Source organism: Oncorhynchus mykiss, chromosome 4 (genome assembly GCF_057628025.1).
Source record: "Oncorhynchus mykiss isolate SJ-2025 chromosome 4, ASM5762802v1, whole genome shotgun sequence".
NCBI lineage: Eukaryota > Metazoa > Chordata > Actinopteri > Salmoniformes > Salmonidae > Oncorhynchus > Oncorhynchus mykiss.
In genome coordinates, this window is record NC_143025.1 from 15,692,566 (window position 1) to 15,715,960 (window position 23,395).

At 42.6% G+C, this 23,395-nt stretch overlaps 1 protein-coding gene across 4 annotated transcripts in view; it reads right to left on the minus strand.

Annotated features, from left to right (window-relative positions):
• si:ch211-106e7.2 (uncharacterized) overlaps nt 1-17,434 on the minus strand; it is a 39,019-nt gene extending 21,585 nt beyond the window's left edge. For 2 of the 4 annotated variants that reach the window (XM_036969492.2, XM_036969493.2), the window contains exon 1: nt 16,462-16,999. The gene's annotated coding sequence lies outside the window, so the exon portion shown is untranslated. Of the gene's footprint in view, nt 1-16,461; nt 17,000-17,095 lie in introns of those variants that run through there. The other 2 variants (XM_021598890.3, XM_021598888.3) reach the window with 2 other exon arrangements.
• Nucleotides 17,435-23,395: the final 5,961 nt, after the last annotated feature.

Sequence of the window (23,395 nt, forward strand, 5' to 3'; positions counted from 1 at the left end):
TTTTGTGAAGCACATTTGAATTCGAACATATAAAGCTTGTATGTGAAAACTACTTCAAAGACGCATTCATTCAGTTGTTCCAAACACACTTCAATCACGCTAGAGGGAGGCTCGCTCGGCTGGTGCTAGCACATGCGCAGATCAAATACACCACTGGAACGCAGATTAAGGTCTTTACATTGGGGATGCAAATGTCTGTCAATTTTGCTGCAGACTAACTGACCCTCATTAACCGGTCAATAAACGGTAACGTTTTTTCCTAACAGTAAAATGACGTGACCAACAGAAAAATACAATGAAAGAGGTGTATATAATGACGAGATGCTTATGTTTCCACCATAACAATGGGAGTTGTCCCAAGGCAGGAAGGTAGGCGACAAGTTTATGCCCAAATTCAGCCCATAGAAACACATTGGACTTTTGGTCAGAGTGAAACCTCTTACTTTGTCTCTTCCTCTGATACTATGCATGCATACAAGGACTGGAAACATGGAACAATAGCAAGGCAGTCAAAAGGCTAAATCACCTATTAGTGAACATGCAACTCCTGTAATGAAGCAGCTAATAAATATTTCCCAAAATGCAATTCGCAGAAAACACAATTTTATTTCAGTATTAAAAAAAAAAAATATATATATATATTTTACCCCCCCCCCCCCCCTTTTATCCCCAATTTTGATCTTGTCTCATCGCTGCAACTCCCAAACAGGCTTAGGAGAGGCAAAGTCATGCGTCCCACGAAACATAACCTGCCGAACCACGCTCCTTAACACATGCCAGCTTCACCCGGAAGCCAGCTGGAGGAAACATCGTTCAGCCGATGACCGGGGTCAGCCTGGAGGAACCAGGCCCGCCACAAATCAAATCAAACTTTATTAGTCACATGCGCCAAATACAACAGGTAGACCTTACAGTGAAATGCTTACTTAAAAAGAGCCCCTAACCAACAATGCAGTTTAAAAATAATACGAATAAGAAATTAAAGTAACAAGTAATTAAAGAGCAGCAGTAAAATAACGATAGCGAGACTATATACAGGGGGATACCTGTACAGAGTCAATGTGCGGGGGCACCGATTATTTGAGATAGTCACTTTAATAACTCTACATGTACATACTATGCATAGATGACAAGAGAGTAGCAGTGGTGTAAAAGAAGGGGGGCAATGCAAATAGTCTGAGTGGCCATTTGATTAGATGTTCAGGAGTTTTATGGCTTGGGGGTAGAAGCTGTTTAGAAGACTCTTGGACCTAGACTTGGTGCTCCGGTACCGCTTGCCGTGTGGCAGCAGAGAGAACAGTCTATGACTGGGGTGGGTGGTGTCTGTCAATTTTTTGGGCCTTTTTCTGCTATAGTGGTCCTGGATGGCAGGAAGCCTGTCTCCCCAGTGATGTATTAGGCCATATGTACTACCCTCTGTAGTGCCTTGCGGTCGGAGGCCGAGCAGTTGCCATACCAGGCAGTGATGACACCAGTCAGGATGCTCGATGGTACAGCTGTAGAACCTTTTGAGGATCGGAAGACCCATGCCAAATCTTTTCAGTCTCCTGAGGGTGAATAGGTTTGGTCGGGTCCTCTTCACAACTGTCTTGGTGTGCTTGGACCATGTTAGTTTGTTGGTGATGTGGACACCAAGGAACTTGAAGCTCTCAACCTGCTCCACTGCAGCCCCGTTGATGAGAATGGGGGTGTGCTCGGTCCTCTTTTTCCTGTAGTCCACAATCATCTCCTTAGTCTTGATCACGTTGAAGGAGAGGTTGTTTTCCTGGCAACGCATGGATAGGTCTCTGAACTCCTCCCTACAGGCTGTCTTGCCGTTGTCGGTGATCAAGCTGTTGTGTCAACCGTTAACGGTCATCATGCACGATGGACTCGCTAGGGCACGATGAGCCAAGTAAAGCTCACCCGGCCAAATCCTCCCCTAACCCGGGCGACGCTTGGCCAATTGTACACCGTCATATGGGACTCCCGGCCACGGCAGGTTGTGGCACAGCCCGGGAATGAACCCGGGTCTGCAGTGACATCCTCTAGCACAGTTCTAAACATCGCACCTGCCCTGGAGAATTCCTTATTCTACCTGGATGACACGCTGATAGTCAACGGTAGGCAGGCTATAGCCTATGTATCCGATTGGCAAATGAGAGGCGCGCGCCTCTTTTTGTTTTATTGTGGCCACCAAAGTTAACACACGATTGTATTTCAAATTGTTATTTGTTGTGCAATCACGGATTACAAAAGCAAGCTTCACTCCAGTAGCCTACAGACTTTTTGAGGAGATACTCTATTGCTGTCTGACAGGTGGTAGGCTATTCCACTCCTCAAACTAGGCTCTGTATGCTGCGCACATGTGACAAATAAAATGCATGACAACTAACGAAAATACATGCGCAAATGTAATTCCGCACAATTATGCAAATTAACCCATAAAACGATAAGCGTGACCGGTCAAATGTATTTTTCGGCAGCTAACTGATTAACGGTTGACCATTAACATCCCTAGTTTACATGTCCTAATAATTAGAATGATTGCTAAGAAAACCAGGTGTTTTTAATCGGCGTATGCTTACTTCGATTTTGAATTTAAGCAGAGTAAGGTATTTATGACTATTGCATAATCTGTTTATTGCCAAAATTAGTGTGCATGTAAACCTACTCAGTCATTCATGGTGTGTTATCAGATCAGTCCCTCATATCTAATAAACTTAGGTTAGCTGTCATAGGTCAGCGGTTTTCAAACCTCTCCTGGGAGACCCCAGACATTTCAAAGTTTGGTTGTAGCCATGATCTACAGGTAACTGCAAAAATAAAGGAAACGCTAACAGTGTATAATAGGGCGTCAGAACAGCTTCAATGCACCTTGGGACAGGTTCTACAGGTGTTTAGAACTCTATTGGGGGGATGTGACCATCATTTGATGTTTTGTTGATGGTGGTGGAAAACCACCAATAAATAAATAAAAATAAATAAAAAGTAGAAATACTGGTATGCAAAAGAGCAGAAAAGTAAATAAAAACAATATGGGGATGAGGTAAGTAGATTGTTATTATATATTATTATTATTATTATATTATATATATATATATATATATATATGGGCTATTTACAGATGGGCTATGTACAGCTGCAGCGAACGGTAAGCTGCTCTGATAGCTGATGTTTAAAGTTAATGAGGGAAATATAAGTCTCCAGCCTCAGCGATTTTTGCAATTCGTTCCAGTCATTGGCAGCAGAGAACTGGAAGGAAAGGCGGCCAAAGTAGGAGTTGGCTTTGGGGATGACCAGTGAGATATACCTGCTGGAGTGCGTGTTACGGGTGGGTGTTGTTATCGTGACTAGTGAGCTGAGATAAGGCGGAGCTTTACCTAGCATAGACGTATAGATGACCTGGAGCCAGTGGGTCTGACGACAAATATGTAGCGAGGGCCAGCCGACTAGAGCATACATGTCGCAGTGGTGGGTGGTATATGGGGCTTTGGTGACAAAACAGATGGCACTGTGATAGACTACATCCAATTTGCTGAGTAGAGTGTTGGAGGTTATTTTGTAAATGACATCGCCTAAGTCAAGGATCGGTAGGATAGTCAGTTTTACGAGGGTGTGTTTGGCGGCGTGAGTGAAGGAGGCTTTGTTGCGAAATAGGAAGCCGATTCAAGATTTAATTTTGGATTGGAGATGTTTAATATGAGTCTGGAAGGAGAGTTTACAGTCTAGCCAGACACCTAGGTATTTGTAGCCGTCCACATATTCGAAGTCAGAACCGTCCAGAGTAGTGATGCTGGTCGGGCAGGCGGGTGCGGGCATCGAATGGTTGAAAAGCATGTATTTGGTTTTACTAGTGTTTAAGAGCAGTTGGAGGCCACGGAAGGAGAGTTGTATGGCATTGAAGCTCATCTGGAGGTTAGTTAACACAATGTCCAAAGAAGGGCCAGAAGTATACAGAATGATGTTGTCTGCGTTGAGGTGGATCAGGGAATCACCCGCAGCAAGAGCGACATCATTGATATATACAGAGAAAAGAGTCGGTCCGAGAATTGAACCATGTGGTACCCCCATAGAGACTGCCAGAGGTCCAGACAATAGGCCCTCCGATTCGACACACTGAACTCTGTCTGCAAAGTAGTTGGTGAACCAGGCGAGACAGTCATGAGAAACCAAGGCTGTTGAGTTCTTCAGAAGTTCCAGCTAGGCAATCTAACGTAAGTTAGCTAATTCATTTGCTAGCTATCATACAGTAGCCATACATTAATAACTATATAGCTAATATAAGTAGACATGCAATCATAATTTACTGTAGCGCATATAAAGCACCCACAAGCTACCGGTTGTTGAAAACACAATCATTGCGGGATGCACGACTGATGACTTTCCAGGCAAGGGCGGTCCATTTAAAAATAATTCCTTCCTCCCTCACCCTGCAAGTGTACACTAGTCAGGCATCATGATACGTCATCAGAAGTGTCCACTTAATTTGAGGGCTGAGGGAATAAGGTGTGTATTTTAAGTGTTTGGAATGCAGCCCTGGTTACAGACACAGGCTGCCCAATTCTGAACTTTAAAAAATATATATATTATTGGTCTTTTTACCAATCAGATCAGCTCTGAAAAATATCTTCTGTGAAAAGATCTGATATGACTCGTCCAAAGACCAATTGGTGGAGAAATATCAGAATTGGGCTCCCTGTGTAAATGCAGCCACACACACACCCCTTAATAAGCCCACTATGCTCCTTTCAGACCCCTCTTTCAAAGTCACAGATCTCTTCTAGCCATGGTGGTGTCATATATACACATATTCATATACATAGCTCATATATCAAGCACATATATTAAGCCGCCTGACTCAAGTCATTGCACGCACCCCTGTCCAAACAGGAAGCACCCTACCCCCAACCATAAACTGCCAGTTTCAGTTCCCCCTATGTCACGCTTCCTTGACACACAAACATTTCATGAGCACTGCACACTCACACTCCACCCCCCTCTACTGGTCGGGTGCCAAGAGCAGAGGACTCTGCTGTGCACCATTGGGGCTCGTGCTCTGGCTGGAGCAGGCCCGTCTCCAACTCTTCGGGAGCAGTCAGAAGACCACCAAGACAAGACTCCACCTACATTATTCCATGTATATAATCTGCTACAACCTTTGTCTAGGTCCCTTTTTCAGATAACTCCTTCTGAGCTTTATGAATCAGGTCCGTGCACGTTAAACTGCAGGACAAGATATCTTTTGACTCAATAAACTGCGTTTTTGTTACAACTGAAATCCACTCTGTCCAGCGTCCATGATTTGGTGTCACTCTCCTGTAATTCAACACCAACAGTGGCCAAAATAATGGGCAACTGGGAATTTTTATAAATTACCCTAAGCATATTAATTGCTTAATTAAGTCAGGAACCACACGTGTGGAAGCATCTGCTTTCAATATACTTTGTCTCTCAATTACTCCGGTGTTTCCTTTATTTTGGCAGTTACCTTAAGATCTCCTGATTCAAGTAGTCAAGGGCTTGATAATTAGTAGACAAGTTGAATCAGGTGCGCTAACTGGAAAGATACCCATTTACAACTACTGTCCAGACAGCTCTCCCTTTGCTGTGTGCCACGTGAGTCACATCAGCTAGGCTACACTGTAATATTAGTGGATACTCACTGCTTTCAGGGCAGGTCTGATGGTTTTGACTAGCAGGGGAAACTAGGTCAACTTACGCAAAAGGTTAGGAGAATTACGCACAAGGTTAGGGTGATCTCACATCAGCCTCGGTGAGAAAGTCCGGACGGTGTTCCAGGGCGTGTCCTCAGGGCATGTGCAGACCAGCTGTCAGGCGTCTTCACAGACATTTTCAACCACTCCTTGTCCCAGTCTGTAATGCCATGTTTCAAGCTGACAACCATCATTCCGGTTCCCAAAAACTGTAAGGCATCCTGCCACAATGACTACCACCTTGTAGCACTCAAATCTGTAATAATGAAGTGGTTTGAAAGGCTGGTCATGGCACAGAACTCTATAATCCCAGACACCCTGTACCCACTCCAATTTGCATACCGACCCAACAGATAGATCCACATACATTGCAACACCTCCCTCTGCAACTGGACTTTCTGACAAGCCAGATAGTAAGAGTAGGCAACAACTCTGCCATGCTGACCCTCAACATTGGGCCCCCCCAAGGGGTGTGTGCTTAGCCCCCTGTACTCCCTGTTCACCCATGACTGTTTCCACTCACCACTCCAACAAGTTTGCTGATGACACGACGGTGGTAGACCTGATCACCAACAGCGATGAGGTCAGAGACCTGGCAGTGTGGTGCAAGGACAACAGCCTCTCCCTCAACGACAGGTAAGACCAAGGTGCCAATGGTGGAAACAGGGGCGGGTGCACATCCCCATCCACGGGGCCGCAGTGGAGAGGGTCAAGAGCTTCAAGTTCCTTGTGTCCATACCACTTAGGACTTAACATGGTCTTCTCACACCAGCACAGCCGTAAAGAAGGCATGGCAGTGCCTCTTCTCCCTCAAGAGGCTGAAAAAATGTGGCATGGCCCATTAGATCCATAGGAACTTTTACAGTTGCACCATCGAGAGCATCCTGATTGGTTGTAAAACCGTCTGGTATGGCAAGTACACAACCCTCAACTGGAAGCCCTATACAGTGTGGTGCCGACTGTCCAGCACATCACTGGGAGGAGCTCACAGCCATCCAGGACATACACGCGAGGCGGTGTCTGAGAATCTGGATCTGGATCTGAAAACCAGTCACTATCTGGTGACCCCCATTTGCCTCATGCAGCACGACACATACATATCCTTTGCATAGAGTTGACCAGGCTGTTGATTGTGGCCTGTGGAATGTTGTCCGGAAATATTGGTGGGAACTGCAACACACTGTCGTACACATTGATCCAGAGCACCCCAAACAGGCTCAACGGGTGACATGTCTGATGAGTATGTAGGCCATGGAAGAACTCAGGATCTTGTCACGGTATCTCTGTGCATTCAAATTGCCATCAATAAAATGCACTTGTGTTCGTTGTCTGTAGGTTATGCCGGTCCAATCCATAACCCAACCTCTGTTCGCAAACCGGTCTCACCACATAAAGTCATACACACTGTCATCTGCCAAGTAGAGTTGAAACCGGGATTCATTCATGAAGAGCACAGTTCTCCAGCATGCCAATGGCATTTGACCACTTTAGTCAGTTACAACGTGTTGTAGAAATATTTGCTTTATTCCATTTCTAAGCTACCGGAACTTGTGAATACAAATAGAATTTATTACAAAGTAACAAGCCGAGCTGGTTCATGGATCAACCAACTTTCCAGCCTCGGCACACACTTTCTATAGTTTTCATCCTTACGTCACACACATAGTAATTCCTCTTTATGTTAATGACTCTGGCATTTAGCCACCATTATCTTTTTGCCTTGCACTCACTTCAGCTTGGTTTCCATTTTCTTATTGGCACAGACATTAGGGCATAGATTCTATTGGTGGCGTAACCATAGCAATGGTCCAAAAATAAACAGACCCCCAAGGCACATGCATGTCTAATGGTGCTAATGCAAAACAAACCTATGCTCCTAATTATAGGTTGACCGGTTATGATTTTTCAACGCCGATAACGATTACTGGAGGACCAAATAAAGCCGATACCGATTAATTGGCCAATTTTTTTTATTTATTTACTTGTAATAATGACAATTACAACAATACTGAATGAACACTTATTTTAACTTAATATAATACACTAAATCAATTTAGCCTCAAATAAATAATGAAACATGTTCAATATGGTTTAAATAATTCAAAAACAAAGTGTTGGAGAAGAAAGTAAAAGTGCAATATGTGCCATGAAAAAAGCTAACGTTTAACTTCTTTGGGATAGGGGGTTATTCATTTGTACAATGAAGAAGTACGGCCATATAGGAACTGCGTACCACTGTTGAGAGTTGCGCAAGACTTGAAAAGTAGCTTGGTTTGTTGTCTTCCTGTATTGAACACAGATAGACCCGTCTTCAATTTGATCGATTATTAACGTTTAAAAATACCTAAAGTTGTATTACAAAAGTAGTTTGAAATGTTTTGGCAAAGTTTACAGGAAACTTTTGAAATATTTTGTAGTGACGTTGCGCAATTTGGAAGCTGTTTTTTTCTGGATCAAATGAGCCAAATAAATGGACATTTTGGATATATATGGACGGAATTAATCAAACAAAGGGACCAATTGTGATGTTTATGGGACATATTGGGAGTGCCAACAAAAGAAGCCCGTCATAGGTAAGGCATGTTTTATATTTTATTTCTGCGTTTTGTGTAGCGCCTGCAGGGTTGAAATATGCTACCCTCTTTGTTTACTGTAGTGCTATCATCAGATAATAGCTTCTTATGCTTTTGCCGAAAAGCCTTTTTAAAATCTGACATGTTGGCTAGATTCACAACAAGTGTAGCTTTAATTTAGTATCTTAAATGTGTGATTTAATGGCAGTTTGATTTTTATATCATTTTATTTGAATTTGCCGCGCTGCATTTTGCCTGGCTTTTGGCCAAGTGGGACGCAAGCGGCCCCTATAACATAAGAAGTTAAGGTTATTTCAATTGGCTGATTTCCTTATATGAACTGTAACTCAGCAAAATCTTTGAAATTGTTGCGTTTATATTTTTGTTCAGTATAGAAGGTTGATTAACTGTATTGCAAATATATAGACAGTGGTAGGCCTGATCACCGACAATGACGAGACAGCCTATAGGGAGGAGGTCAAGACCTGGCCAGGTGGTGCCAGAATAAAAACCTATCCCTCAACATAACCAAGACTAAGGAGATGATTGTGGACTACAGGAAAAGGAGGACACAGCATGCCCCCATTCTCATCGCCGGGGCTATAGTGGAGCAGGTTGAGAGCTTCAAGTTCCTTGGTGTCCACATCACCAAAAAAGAAACATGGTCCAAACACACCAAGACAGCCGTGGAGAGGGCACACGACAAAGCCTATTCCCTCTCAGGAAACACTTTTTTTTTTACCCCAAGCCATAAGACTCCTGAACAGGTAATCAAATGGCTACCAGAACTATTTGTATTGTGCCTCCCCCCCACCCTTCTTTACACTGCTGCTACTCTGTTTATCATATATGCATAGTCACTTTAACCATACCTTCATGTACATACTGCCTCAATTAGTCCGATTTACCGGTGCCTGTATATAGCCTCACTACTGTTATTATTCACTGTCTTTTTACTGTTGTTTTTTTAGTTCCTTACTTATTGTTCACCTAATACCTATTTTTTACTTAAATTGCACTGTTGGTTAGGGCCAGTAAGTAAGCATTTCACTGTAAGGTCTACTACACCTGTTGTATTTGGTGCATGTGACAAATAAACTTTGATTTGATATAGGCATATTGTTCATTTGGAGAAATGGGAGGTGTTTGATGCACAGGAATTCTAATAATGGTAGGCTAATAAAAACGTAGGCCTAATGATAAAACAGTGCATTTGCCGTTGGTAAGGAGATAGCAGCATGTCGTCTAATATGTTTCCTTGACTTGTATAGGCCTAAATAATCTTATTGCAGGACATCTCTCCTTTTCTGACATAAGTGGTATAAATTATTCCCACCCCACAACAAATAGTAGGCTAGCATTTATCAAATCACTCATTCAATAGCCAAGCATTCTCAAAGGTAAATAGACCTGAGGAAAGAGTGCCTACTACTGGCCCTTCAACACCACTTCCAGCAGCATCTGGTCTCCCATCTAGGGACCGACCAGGACAAACCCTGCTTAGCTTCAGAAGCAAGCCAGCAGTAGGATGCAGGGTGGTATGCTGCTGGCTTATCTCGTCGTCTTGCTTCTACCTTGTTTACACCCATCTTAACTTGGATATCCCTCCTCTTAATGGCACAGACTTCCGAGCATAGATTCTACTGGTGGCGTAACCATAGCAATGATACAAAAAAATGCCTAATGACCCTTCCCTTAGCCTAATGACCCAGACACACACATACGGTAAAGCCTATATTGATTCTGCTTAGTACTCTAAGATACATAACACATGTAATGGAAAATCCCCTATAGGCACAGCATGAGGCTGTGCGTTTTGTTGCCAACCTGTTTTGCTACCTGACAAATGTACGTTTTTTTTTATTTAAATGTTTAATTACCGTTTATATATATATATTTCCTCAACTTTTTCACTCCGGACGCTTTATCTGGACACGATTCGTCAGGACCTCCAACAGCCGAAGCTAAGTAGTAACATTAACATGATGCCTTCTAATTGCAGTCGCTGTACTCGCCTTACGGCGAGGATAGCTGTGCTACAAGCCCAGCTTCAGACGCAATCGTTAGGCAAGGGTAATTTCAGTGTAGGAAAGGATGAAACAGCGTCTGTGCCACCAGTAAGTACAGATAGTAGTATAAATCCCCTGGCACAGTCCCCGCAGCCGGACAACTTTCTCACGGCTTCTGGAAGGAAATGCTGTAGGAACGCTCAACCGGTGTCGCTCATTCAGCCGACAGAAACTTTCAACCGGTTTTCCCCATTACTCCTCCCGTTACGGGGTCTGAGACGCCGAAGCTTCCCACCATTAGCTCTGACAAATTGAAAACTCTAGTCATTGGCGACTCCATTACCCGCAGTATTAGACTTAAAACAAATCATCCAGCGACCATACACTGTTTACCGGGGGGCAGGGCTACCGACGTAAGGCTAATCTGAAGATGGTGCTGGCTAAAGCTAAAACTGGCGAGTGTAGAGAGTATAGAGATATTGTTATCCACGTTGGCACCAACGATGTTAGGATGAAACAGTCAGAGATCACCAAGCGCAACATAGCTTCTGCGTGTAAATCAGCTAGAAAGATGTGTCGGTATCGAGTAATTGTCTCTGGCCCCCTCCCAGTTAGGGGGAGTGATGAGCTCTACAGCAGAGTCTCACAACTCAATCGCTGGTTGAAAACTGTTTCCTGCCCCTCCCAACAGATAGAATTTGTAGATAAATGGCCCCCTTTCTGGGACTCACCCACAAACAGGACCAAGCCTGACCTGCTGAGGAGTGACGGACTCCATCCTAGCTGGAGGGGTGCTCTCATTTTATCTACCAACATAGACAGGGCTCTAACTCCACAATGAAATAGGGTGCAGGCCAGGCAGCAGGCTGTTAGCCAGCCTGCCAGCATAGTGGAGTCAGTGTAGTCAGCTCAGCAATCACCATTGAGACCGTGTCTGTGCCTCGACCTAGGTTGGGCAAAACTAAACATGGCGGTGTTCGCCTTAGCAATCTCACTAGGATAAAGACCACCTCCATTCCTGTCATTATTGAAAGAGATCATGATACCTCACATCTCAAAATAGGGCTACTTAATGTTAGATCCCTTACTTCAAAGGCAATTATAGTCAATGAACTAATCACTGATCATAATCTTGATGTGATTGGCCTGACTGAAACATGGCTTAAGCCTGATGAATTTACTGTGTTAAATGAGGCCTCACCTCCTGGCTACACTAGTGACCATATCCCCCGTGCATCCCGCAAAGGCGGAGGTGTTGCTAACATTTACGATAGCAAATTTCAATTTACAAACAAAAAAAATGCTTTTTTCGTCTTTTGAGCTTCTAGTCATGAAATCTATGCAGCCTACTCAATCACTTTTTATAGCTACTGTTTACAGGCCTCCTGGGCCATATACAGCGTTCCTCACCGAGTTCCCTGAATTCCTATCGGACCTTGTAGTCATAGCAGATAATATTCTAATCTTTGGTGACTTTAATATTCACATGGAAAAGTCCACAGACCCACTCCAAAAGGCTTTCGGAGCCATCATCGACTCAGTGGGCTTTGTCCAACATGTCTCTGGACCCACTCACTGTCACAGTCATACGCTGGACCTAGTTTTGTCCCATGGAATAAATGTTGCGGATCTTAATGTTTTTCCTCACAATCCTGGACTATCGGACCACCATTTTATTATGTTTGCAATTGCAACAAATAATCTGCTCAGACCCCAACCAAGGAACATCAAAAGTCGTGCTATAAATTCACAGACAACACAAAGATTCCTTGATGTCCTTCCAGATTCCCTCTGTCTACCCAAGGACGCCAGAGGACAAAAATCAGTTAACCACCTAACTGAGGAACTCAATTTAACCTTGCGCAATACCCTAGATGCAGTTGCACCCCTAAAAACGAAAAACATTTCTCATAAGAAACTAGCTCCCTGGTACACAGAAAATACCCGAGCTCTGAAGCAAGCTTCCAGAAAATTGGAAAACTGTGCAGTACCGAAGAGCCCTTACTGCTGCTCGATCATCCTCTTTTTCTAACTTAATTGAGGAAAATAAGAACAATCCAAAATTCCTTTTTGATACTGTCGCAAAGCTAACTAAAAAGCAGCATTCCCCAAGAGAGGATGACTTTCACTTTAGCAGTGATAAATTCATGAACTTCTTTGAGGAAAATATTATGATTATTAGAAAGCAAATTACAGACTCCTCTTTAAATATGCGTATTCCTTCAAAGCTCAGTTGTCCTGAGTCTGCACAACTCTGCCAGGACCTAGGATCAAGAGAGACGCTCAAGTGTTTTAGTACTATATCTCTTGACACAATGATGAAAATAATCATGGCCTCTAAACCTTCAAGCTGCATACTGGACCCTATTCCAACTAAACTACTGAAAGAGCTGCTTCCTGTACTTGGCCCTCCTATGTTGAACATAATAAACGGCTCTCTATCCACCGGATGTGTACCAAACTCACTAAAAGTGGCAGTAATAAAGCCTCTCTTGAAAAAGCCAAACCTTGACCCAGAAAATATAAAAAAAACTATCGGCTTATATCGAATCTTCCATTCCTCTAAATTTTTTTAGAAAAGGCTGTTGCGCAGCAACTCACTGCCTTCCTGAAGACAAACAATGTATACGAAATGCTTCAGTCTGGTTTTAGACCCATCATAGCACTGAGACGGCACTTGTGGAGGTGGTAAATGACATTTTAATGGCATCGGACCGAGGCTCTGCATCTGTCCTCGTGCTCCTAGACCTTAGTGCTGCTTTTGATACCATCGATCACCACCTTCTTTTGGAGAGATTGGAAACCCAAATTGGTCTACACGGACAAGTTTTGGCCTGGTTTACATCCTATCTGTCGGAAAGATATCAGTTTGTCTCTGTGAATGGTTTGTCCTCTGACAAATCAACTGTAAATTTCGGTGTTCCTCAAGGTTCCGTTTTAGGACCACTATTGTTTTCACTATATATTTTACCTCTTGGGGATGTTATTCGAAAACATAATGTTAACTTTCACTGCTATGCGGATGACACACAGCTGTACATTTCAATGAAACATGGTGAAGCCCCAAAATTGCCCTTGCTAGAAGCATGCGTTTCAGACATAAGGAAGTGGATGGCTGCAAACTTTATACTTTTAAACTTGGACAAAACAGAGATGCTTGTTCTAGGTCCCAAGAAACAAAGAGATCTTCTGTTGAATCTGACAATTAATCTTAATGGTTGTACAGCCGTCTCAAATAAAACTGTGAAGGACCTCGGCGTTACTCTGGACCCTGATCTCTCCTTTGAAGAACATATCAAGACCATTTCAAGGACAGCTTTTTTCCCATCTACGTAACATTGCAAAAATCAGAAACTTTCTGTCCAAAAATGATGCAGAAAAATTAATCCATGCTTTTGTCAGTTCTATGTTAAGACTACTGCAATGCTCTACTTTCCGGCTACCCGGATAAAGCACTAAATAAAAACTTCAGTTAGTGCTAAATACGGCTGCTAGAATCCTGACTAGAACCAAAAAATTGGATCATATTACTCCAGTGCTAGCCTCTCTACACTGACACAGGTTTTACTGCTAACCTACAAAGCATTACATGGGCTTGCTCCTACCTCTCTCTCTGATTTGGTCCTGCCGTACATACCTACACGTACGCTATGGTCACAAGACGCAGGCCTCCTAATTGTCCCTAGAATTTCTAAGCAAACAGCTGGAGGCAGGGCTTTCTCCTATAGAGCTCCATTTTTATGGAACGGTCTGCCTACCCATGTCAGAGATGCAAACTCGGTCTCAACCTTTAAGTCTTTACTGAAGACTCATCTCTTCAGTGGGTCATATGATTGAGTGTAGTCTGGCCCAGGAGTGGGAAGGTGAACGGAAAGGCTCTGGAGCAACGAACCGCCCTTGCTGTCTCTGCCTGGCCGTTTCCCCTCTTTCCACTGGGATTCTCTGCCTCTAACCCTATTACAGGGGCTGAGTCACTGGCTTACTGGGGCCCTTCCATGCCGTCCCTGGAGGGGGTGCGTTACCTGAGTGGGTTGATTCACTGATGTGGTCATCCTGTCTGGGTTGGCACCCCCCCCCCCCCCGGGTTGGCACCCCCCTGGGTTGTGCCATGGCGGAGGTCTTTGTGGGCTATACTCAGCCTTGTCTCAGGATGGTAAGTTGGTGGTTGAAGATATCCCTCTAGTGGTGTGGGGGCTGTGCTTTGGCAAAGTGGGTGGGGTTATATCCTTCCTGTTTGGCCCTGTCCGGGGGTGTCCTCGGATGGGGCCACAGTGTCTCCTGACCCCTCCTGTCTCAGCCTCCAGTATTTATGCTGCAGTAGTTTATGTGTCGGGGGGCTAGGGTCAGTTTGTTATATCTGGAGTACTTCTCCTGTCCTATTCAGTGTCCTGTGTGAATCTAAGTATGCGTTCTCTAATTCTCTCCTTCTCTCTTTCTTTCTCTCTCTCGGAGGACCTGAGGCCTAGGACCATGCCCCAGGACTACCTGACATGATGACTCCTTGCTGTCCCCAGTCCACCTGGCCGTGCTGCTGCTCCAGTTTCAACTGTTCTGCCTTATTATTATTATTCGACCATGCTGGTCATTTATGAACATTTGAACATCTTGGCCATGTTCTGTTATAATCTCCACCCGGCACAGCCAGAAGAGGACTGGCCACCCCACATAGCCTGGTTCCTCTCTAGGTTTCTTCCTAGGTTTTGGCCTTTCTAGGGAGTTTTTCCTAGCCACCGTGCTTCTACACCTGCATTGCTTGCCGTTTGGGATTTTAGGCTGGGTTTCTGTACAGCACTTTGAGATATCAGCTGATGTACGAAGGGCTATATAAATAAATTTGATTTGGTTAGCGGGCAGCTCACCAATAAGAAGGCTGCAACATTAAAATGCATTATTTGGGGGGGAAATGTCTTTAAACACTATTATTCCTCTACTACTGTAGATATATTAAAGACATTTTTTTTTTATAACTACAATGCTAAAATATTATATGTAGCACCTCTAAATTTCGGCGCATATATCGAAACCAGGAGATGAAACCAATCATTCACAGATCAAAAAATATTGAAAAACAATTTTGGAAAAACCACTGAGACGTTCTACACACACCTCTGCCGAAATTTGCCATTGTGCTTTCTTTAAGGAACTTTCATGGCCCAGTTCCAACATCTCCAAATTAGGGTGTTTTTTTTACCATAAAATGTGAACTAAGGCATTTCACGACAGGGTTTGTGGTGGAAAATCGTCTTTACAAATATAACACTTACAAGAACCTGTGAATTCAATAAAGGCTTTCAATAAAAAATATCAGTCTGCGGAACAACCAACTTCCTTAAGCACTGGCTCTGTATTTTTACACATACAGCATATGAGTTCATCCCACATGCAAATGAATTTACTTCTCCCAGTCCATCTGCCACCATTATCTTTTAATGTAAGTGTCCTGTTTGTTCACGCCCATATCTGCTTTCAGTTAGTTTATAATGGTGGCAGGACCCTTCATTGTCCTAAAAATAATATATGTATAGCTATCCTATGGACTTTTAGCTCAGTGTGCTCTTTGGTATGTTGCCCTTATTACGACTAAATATACTGTGTGTGTCCCTCCATCATTAGTATGTCCATTTATCCTAATCTTTGGTATGCTGCCCTTTCCAGACTAGCAAATACATGTACATGTCGCCTTTTCCTCTCGTGGTCTAATACATGTCTTTGTTCTATGTAACTTCCACAGGTTTTAGCGCTCGTTCACAAAGCACAAATATATTATGGCACTGTTTTATCAATGAAAACATACTAGGCTATGTTGTGTGTGACAGTTTTCTAAATCCCCATAATTTGTGGCGCACACAAATCCTAAAATCTCCATTTACGTCAGAATTTCGTCAAAAATGTAAGCACTGTTAATGATAAATGAGGCCCCAGGCTTCGTGGAGTTCAGCTAACGTTACGCCCTTACAAAAAAAGATCGCAGTCAGCGTGCAATATAACTACAGTATGCTGCAAATACTTCGTCCAAAACAACGTTTTTTCGCAGTTGTAATTTTGCAGTGTAACTGCAGTTATAGTGCAGTATAACTTTTGTTATACTGCAGTTTCAAAACTACAATATGTTTTGTAAGGGCACGACTACTCCATTCACCCAAGGTCTATAGCCTACTTTAATGTACATTATAAAACGCTTACCTTGTGCCTATGTTTGTCCTCTGTAGATGCGTGCCTTTGTTTGCTGAAATCTATAAGTTTTCAAAAGTTAATAAAATACCATTGGCTGCATGCTCATTTATGTTTCTCGAAGATGGCAACAAAGCGAAAATGCGCATGCTCAATAAGTATTTGGAGACCTAGGCCTGTCGTCAGAGATTCAATGTATGCGTTTCTGAACTCAATTTTTTTTTTTTTTAAGTATTGACCCTGAGCGAATCTATTTAGTCGGAGATTAATTCCACAAAGCCTGTTCTCTGCTCGACTCCGTTGGAGTTCATCAGAAACTTCCTTCACGATGGGTTGAGTTTAGTCAGCTACGATGGACCACCCTGGGTCACGTGTGTATCATGCTAGTCTGAGTTGCTATGCGCTTTGGAATTCGAAAATGTATTAATAAATCACAATATCATAGGCAGGATCATTTAGCCTAATATAGCCTACTTTCTTACTTTTCAGTCGGTCAAATAAACACTGCCCTACAGAATTGCCTTGCTTTAGTCAGAAAACATTAGCCTACAGTTTGAGTTATCTGCTGTCCAGCATGGACAGATAACTATTTACTTCATGTTAGTAAGAGATAGACCTAAAATTATATTTTAGAAAATGTACTTACAGATTATTCTAAAGACACCTTGTCCGTTAAAACCCGTAATCCTCTAATTGCTCCTTTGACTCCAGCTTCAGCAGCCACACCAACTACGTTTTCTACGGTAACTTTTTCTGAAAAGGCATTTACAGAATATCCTATCCTAAAAACACATTGTCTGTTAAAACCCGTAATCCTCAAATTGCTCCTTTGACTCCAGTTTCATCAACTACGTTTGCTACGGTAACTTTTTTCTGAGGTGCGTTCAATTCGCTTGAACTTTTGCTACGTTGCGGAACTGTTTGTAATGAACCACACGTTTCCCCCAAAACGTTCTTGGTACGTTTGTTCCCATTTGGTGGGTGTGGCTTCAGGGGTGAAAATCTGATATTAATTTTGGAGGGGACAATTACATTACATTTTCTCAAGAGCAATTCCTGAGGGTGACACCAAAAGTAGTGCTGTAACACATAGCCTACGTTGTAATATGTTAAATGTATATTGATGAACCATAATTACTACTACTGGATAATTGATAGGTACAGTAGTTAAATGAAGGGTTGTCCCAACTTGTTAAATTGTTTAAATCCTTATAATACTACTACTAATAATAGTTATAGCAGTGTTCCTTATCAGTCTAGTATGTTTGCAGGTATTTGTATTTACAACCAGCAATACCAAGCAAGGCCGGTATGGGGTAATGGTACTGTACACTGTATGGGTGCAGGTTTCATAAATACAATGAACATGGTGAGATCTCATCTCAAAGAATCTCCATTGAGAACCATCACAAAGTTAGTCTACGCACTGAACTGACCTTTTTATTGAACTTTTTCTGATTCATTTCTATAGTCATTAAATATGTGACACTGGTTTGAGTCTATTACAACATCTTTACAAAAACAAAACGCTCTGAATAAGTACAGTTCTAAAAGCAAGATAACTACTTCAATGAAAAACCCAAACAAGTCAACCAAAATATCCTTCAGAAATACTTAGTTATTGTTCAGTCAGTGTCTCAACTCTTCAAACAACAGCTATGGACAAGTATGTCACACAAAGTATGCAATTTTAAATAAAATAAAATAAATAATTAGTAAGTGTACTGTCATGTACTAAAAACGACTAAACAAAATAACAAATATCATACTATACACCAGGGGTTCTCAAACAGGGTAGGTGGACCCCTAGGGGTCCCTGGTGTAATGGCAAGGGGTCCATGAAATAAAAAAAGTGTAATGAACGTATTCAGCAGCACAAGGATTTCACTAACTTTACATATAATATAGAGGGGGTGGAGGTCCCTGAGGACCACTCAAAACCTTGCCTGCCTTTCCTCAAAATATGCAGGGCTTCCAGTACTCAAAAAAGGTTGAGAACCACTGCTATACACACCACTGAACAAAAGAACCGAACCTATGTTTGAGGGTTTCAATGGATCCAACAAATTGATGGCAGATATTTTCCCTCAAGACTGTCCAGCCTGTCTTTATGTACATTACAGACAAAATTCTGATCAGCACCTCAACTTGGTCAACCAACCCCCGCACCTCCACTGGAAGCCTCCTGAGGACCTCTGCTGCCTCTCAACTGCTGCTACAGGGTTATTTGTTGCGAAAGAGAGGCAACTGCACTGAAAGAGAATCTATGTTCAGCTCAGGGTACTGATCTAGAGACTCATCCAACTCCCCCGTGAGAAGCACTCTTTCCAACTTTTACAGAATGTTTAGACTGTTCTGGTCAAAACGGTCGCCAAAATGAACCTCCACACCATCCAGCACTTTAAAAAATTCTGCCCTATAATGATCCACTGCTTTGCCAGCAAATCTTCTTGAGTGTGTCTCAATGGATTCAATCAATGTTGTTGCTTTCTCATACAGTGCAAGGTAGCTTTCGTCATTTCTGCTGTTTACCACACGCCCTGGATAACTGGACACTGATTGGATTTAGCTGGTGTGCTGTTACAGTTACACAGTGGCGGTGGGTTTGGCAGTTTTGATGTGCTGTGAATTTTACAATGGCTTTTCTCCAGTTCCTAAATCCTGCACTAATGAAGGCAGCATCTGCTCTTTGGCCAAAAGATGGCTGGCTTGAAAACCCTTGGCTACAGTGAATACAACACTCCTTTTACTGATGGATTATAATGTAGCCAGGGGATATCGCAAAACCATCTCTCTTGAAACGTCAACAATCTGTTGGCAAGAGTTTGCGGTTCTATAAATTGTGGGTGTGGCTGATATGGTTTTGTGCCATCACTGAGGTAACTGGACAATGCTGTGCCACTGTCCCCTATACTGGTGCTGCTGGCAACAAGGTTGACGCCTGGTCCTGCCGTGGCTGTGCCACTGTCCCTTATACTGGTGCTGCTGGCAACAAGGTTGACGCCTGGTCCTGCCGTGGCTGTGCCACTGTCCCTTATACTGGTGCAGCTGGCAACAAGGTTGACACCTGGTCCTGCCGTGGCTGCGCCACTGTCTCCTATACTGGTGCTGCAGGCAACAAGGTTGACACCTGGTCCTGCCGTGGCTGCGCCACTGTCTCCTATACTGGTGCTGCAGGCAACAAAGTTGACACCTGGTCCTGCCGTGGCTGTGACACTGTCCTCTGAAGTCTCTCTCCCTGGCTCTTTCCCTTTTACCACCCTCACTGCCTCACAGTCTGTCTCCTATAAAATAAATAAGGTGTTTGCCGTACTCCTAACTACCAGTACCCAAAACTACACAATTAATCACAACAGAAATACCATTGCCTTAAACAAATGATCAACTAGTCTTAGGCTACTAGGGTTCTTGCTTTGCGTTTTGGTGTACTGAAAAATACTCTGATGTCTGTCTTTTTACTTTTTTCTGACATTTTTCTACCTGGCAGGCTGGCTATCTGCGCAATAGTAGTAGGAGATGGGCTTATATCATCTTATCTTCTATCATTCTATATGAGCTTCGATCTAAAAGGTAGCTAGCAAATGTGAAACGGATTGCAGTGACAAGAGTTGACAGCTGTATGAGTTCATGAGTTCACCATTTACACAACATATGCTGCAACCTTTTGTAATTTTAATATAGTTTGTTTCATTTTGGCTGGCTTCCAACAATAGCTGAATTTGCAAAGCTAGCGAGCACCAATTCCGTATCTGTGATTCCATCTTTGACGACGCCATATAAATGAAATAGGTACTAGCTAGTTTAGTAGTTAATGTTTGCCCCTAGCTCTGCAAATTCAGCTAGTGTGTGTGTAAACCCTGCCAACATAAAAAAAAAACATTGCTATGGCGCGATTGACTGGAATAACCTCACGTCAGTTACGTGCATTGAGTGCCTTTCAGAAAGTAGATACGAACTCTCACGACTACTCCAAGACCACAGGAAGCCTTAACAACAATTAACCTTTAACATGATAAGCTGAACTTTGACCACCTGCAGCGAGCAGTTTGACTGAGGCCCATGTTAGCCTGGCGGTCGCACGGTACCTCTGTCTCAACTACCTCAGTGCAGATTGGGGCCACGGTCAAGAGCACCACTCAACGGACCCATGGGGTGACTGGATGAAGTGACCAACTGGCAGCATGAGAAGCATTTGACCCAAACATGACATGACAATTCCTGGACCTTTGGCAGCTAGCCTTTCATATACTGACCTAGCCTTATTGCTGCTGTAAGTAGAAATGCAGTATTTTATTGTTCATATGTGGACCATAGGATCTGTTTTGGATGTATTTTCATTTATATAGGTAAAACAAGTAATAATAATTGAAATAAAGAAAGCATTACAGAAGTGGGGTCTGACATTTCAATCACTCCACCTGAACTTCAACATTCTCGCTGTTAGTTTGTATGTGGACTTTTTTTCTGTTCAGTGTCGTTTCTTTTTACAATTCTATCAATGGAGTGTTTTTCCCCCCTGTCAAATCCACATTCTGTCATATCCAAATCAATTTGCTTTCTTACACTTACATATTTTCATACTTGCACAGATAACCAGTAAGATATAAACATACTAATTCCATGTGTAGTTGATCAGATGCCTCCTCATCGAGCTTTCATGTAACAGACTACAGAAAAGTACCCGAGCCGTTAACGCTTGAATCCTTAGTTGAAACTATACCAGAGGGGTCACTCCACCTGTTTTTGGTCAAAAGCTGAGGGATGGGCCTGGAGAAATGTAACCACTCTCAGATTGACAGACGGGGCTATGGATGCCAGGACTGACCATCCATGATATCACAATTGTGGGTTTTAACCATGTTTTGAGACTATACCGTGCTTTACATGTCCATTGTTTACAAACATTAGCGTAAGAACAAGTTTATATTTTGATGGGGTACGAGAGTTGAACTAAGCTCATTAGGCGTTTAAGTTATTATTCAAGATTAGATGGGTATATATCATTCAAGTCAGAAAATGGATGAAGCAACTAAGGATTCTAGCTTTAACTGTACATTTAACAGAAGAAAATAGCTGTTTAAAACCAGACCAGATCTGCAGTTGGTAAAATGTTTTTGTTTCTCTCGTTATCCTTGGCTGTGGTGACTTCGGTGTGTGGACAGACCCTTTGCTTGATTATTTAATTCTCTTCCGACAACCTGACGAGTCTGTCTTCAGATTGTATATGTTCCGAACTAAAGAAGATACAAGTGATGGATATTTGTTCTGCTTCAGTGGATAAATGTTTTATTTTATTTTATATAAATGAATTTAAAACCTTTAAAAAAAAAAAAAGATACTTACCTGCCAGATAAGGAACTGGCAGTGAATCAAACCATTGTGAGACAAAGGGCGGGGGGTCACAATTGTTTGAAACTAAAAACACGCTATTAAGTGTCTATAATCAGCACAAGTGCTTTCATTGCGTATTATTAATATTATTGAAATTACATAGTTATGTTTACAGTGATGTATTGGGGGGGACAAATCATATTTTTCCCAGGATGGGGGGTCGTGTGTCCCCCGTCCCCCCTGGGATTTCCGCCTATGTGTGGCTTGATCCAAACCTTCCCCGTTTTTCAACTGGTCTTTCAGTACAGCCAAATATTATGACTATACTAAACAAGCATTTCGATTGTATGCAACCAATATAATTAGTGGGCTCCCGAGTGGCGCAGCGGTCTTAGGCACTACAAGCACCCTGGTTAGAATCCAGGCTGCATCACAACTGTCCGTGATTGGGAGTCCCATAGGGCGGCGCACAATTGGCCCAGCGTCTTCCGGGTTTGTTCTTAATTGACCTGCTGAGTTAAATAATGTAACTACCCTGGGTTTATAAGCGTGGAAATCGACTTTGCCGCACGAGCATGCTTTTGTGGCACAGTCGATAGCGCGCCGGACCTCGGGCTAGAAGGTCGAGGGTTCGAGACCTGCTCCCTGCCTGTTTCATAACAATAAAATCAAATATTTTACATGATACATGTCTCTCCCAACATACATGGCAAGTCAAGAAAAGTCATTGTAACTTGTCCACACTGTAAACTGAAGTTATTAAATAAGAAAAACTTGAAAACACATTTACGAAGAAAGCATACACATTGCTTTGAAACAGTGTCCAAGGAAAGAGTTTTGGCATGTGAGTGTATTGATGTGAGAAATGGTGTGTTTGCAGTTGAAAATACATTTTATGGACCAGCAACACCCATACATGTTGTGAAAAATACTTGGGCTAATTCAGTTCCAACTGTGTTTAAAACTGTTATGCATGCTGGAGTATAAAAAGGTGTTGAATTGTACTTTTTCTTCACTTTTACATACACTGTGTTCACAGAAACATTGCTCGGATCTTGTTCCCTGGACCTTGGAGGACTTTTGGTGTGGATGATGTTCAGGTTAGATATGAATTTAAATTATTCCACTGAACTGTACCATTTGATTGTCATTCCAGCTCACAGATCACTGCACCTGTTCATAGCCCATCTGTATACAGCCCATCTATCTACCTCATCCCCATACTGTATTTATTTATTTAGCTCCTTTTGCACCACAGTATCTCTACTTGCACATCCATCTTTTGCACATATACCATTCCAGTATTTAATTGCCATATTGTAATTACTTCACCACCATGGCCTATTTATTGCCTTAACTTCCTTATTTGACCTAATTTGCACTCAATTCGAATCTGGTATCAGGATAAACATGACAATGAGTTACCAATTGTATACTATGTATTTTTTATTAGCTAAGCAATAAGTGGTAAATGCAATGTTCATATACAGTGCCTTGCGAAAGTATTCGGCCCCCTTGAACTTTGCGACCTTTTGCCACATTTCAGACTTCAAACATAAAGATATAAAACTGTATTTTTTTGTGAAGAATCAACAACAAGTGGGACACAATCATG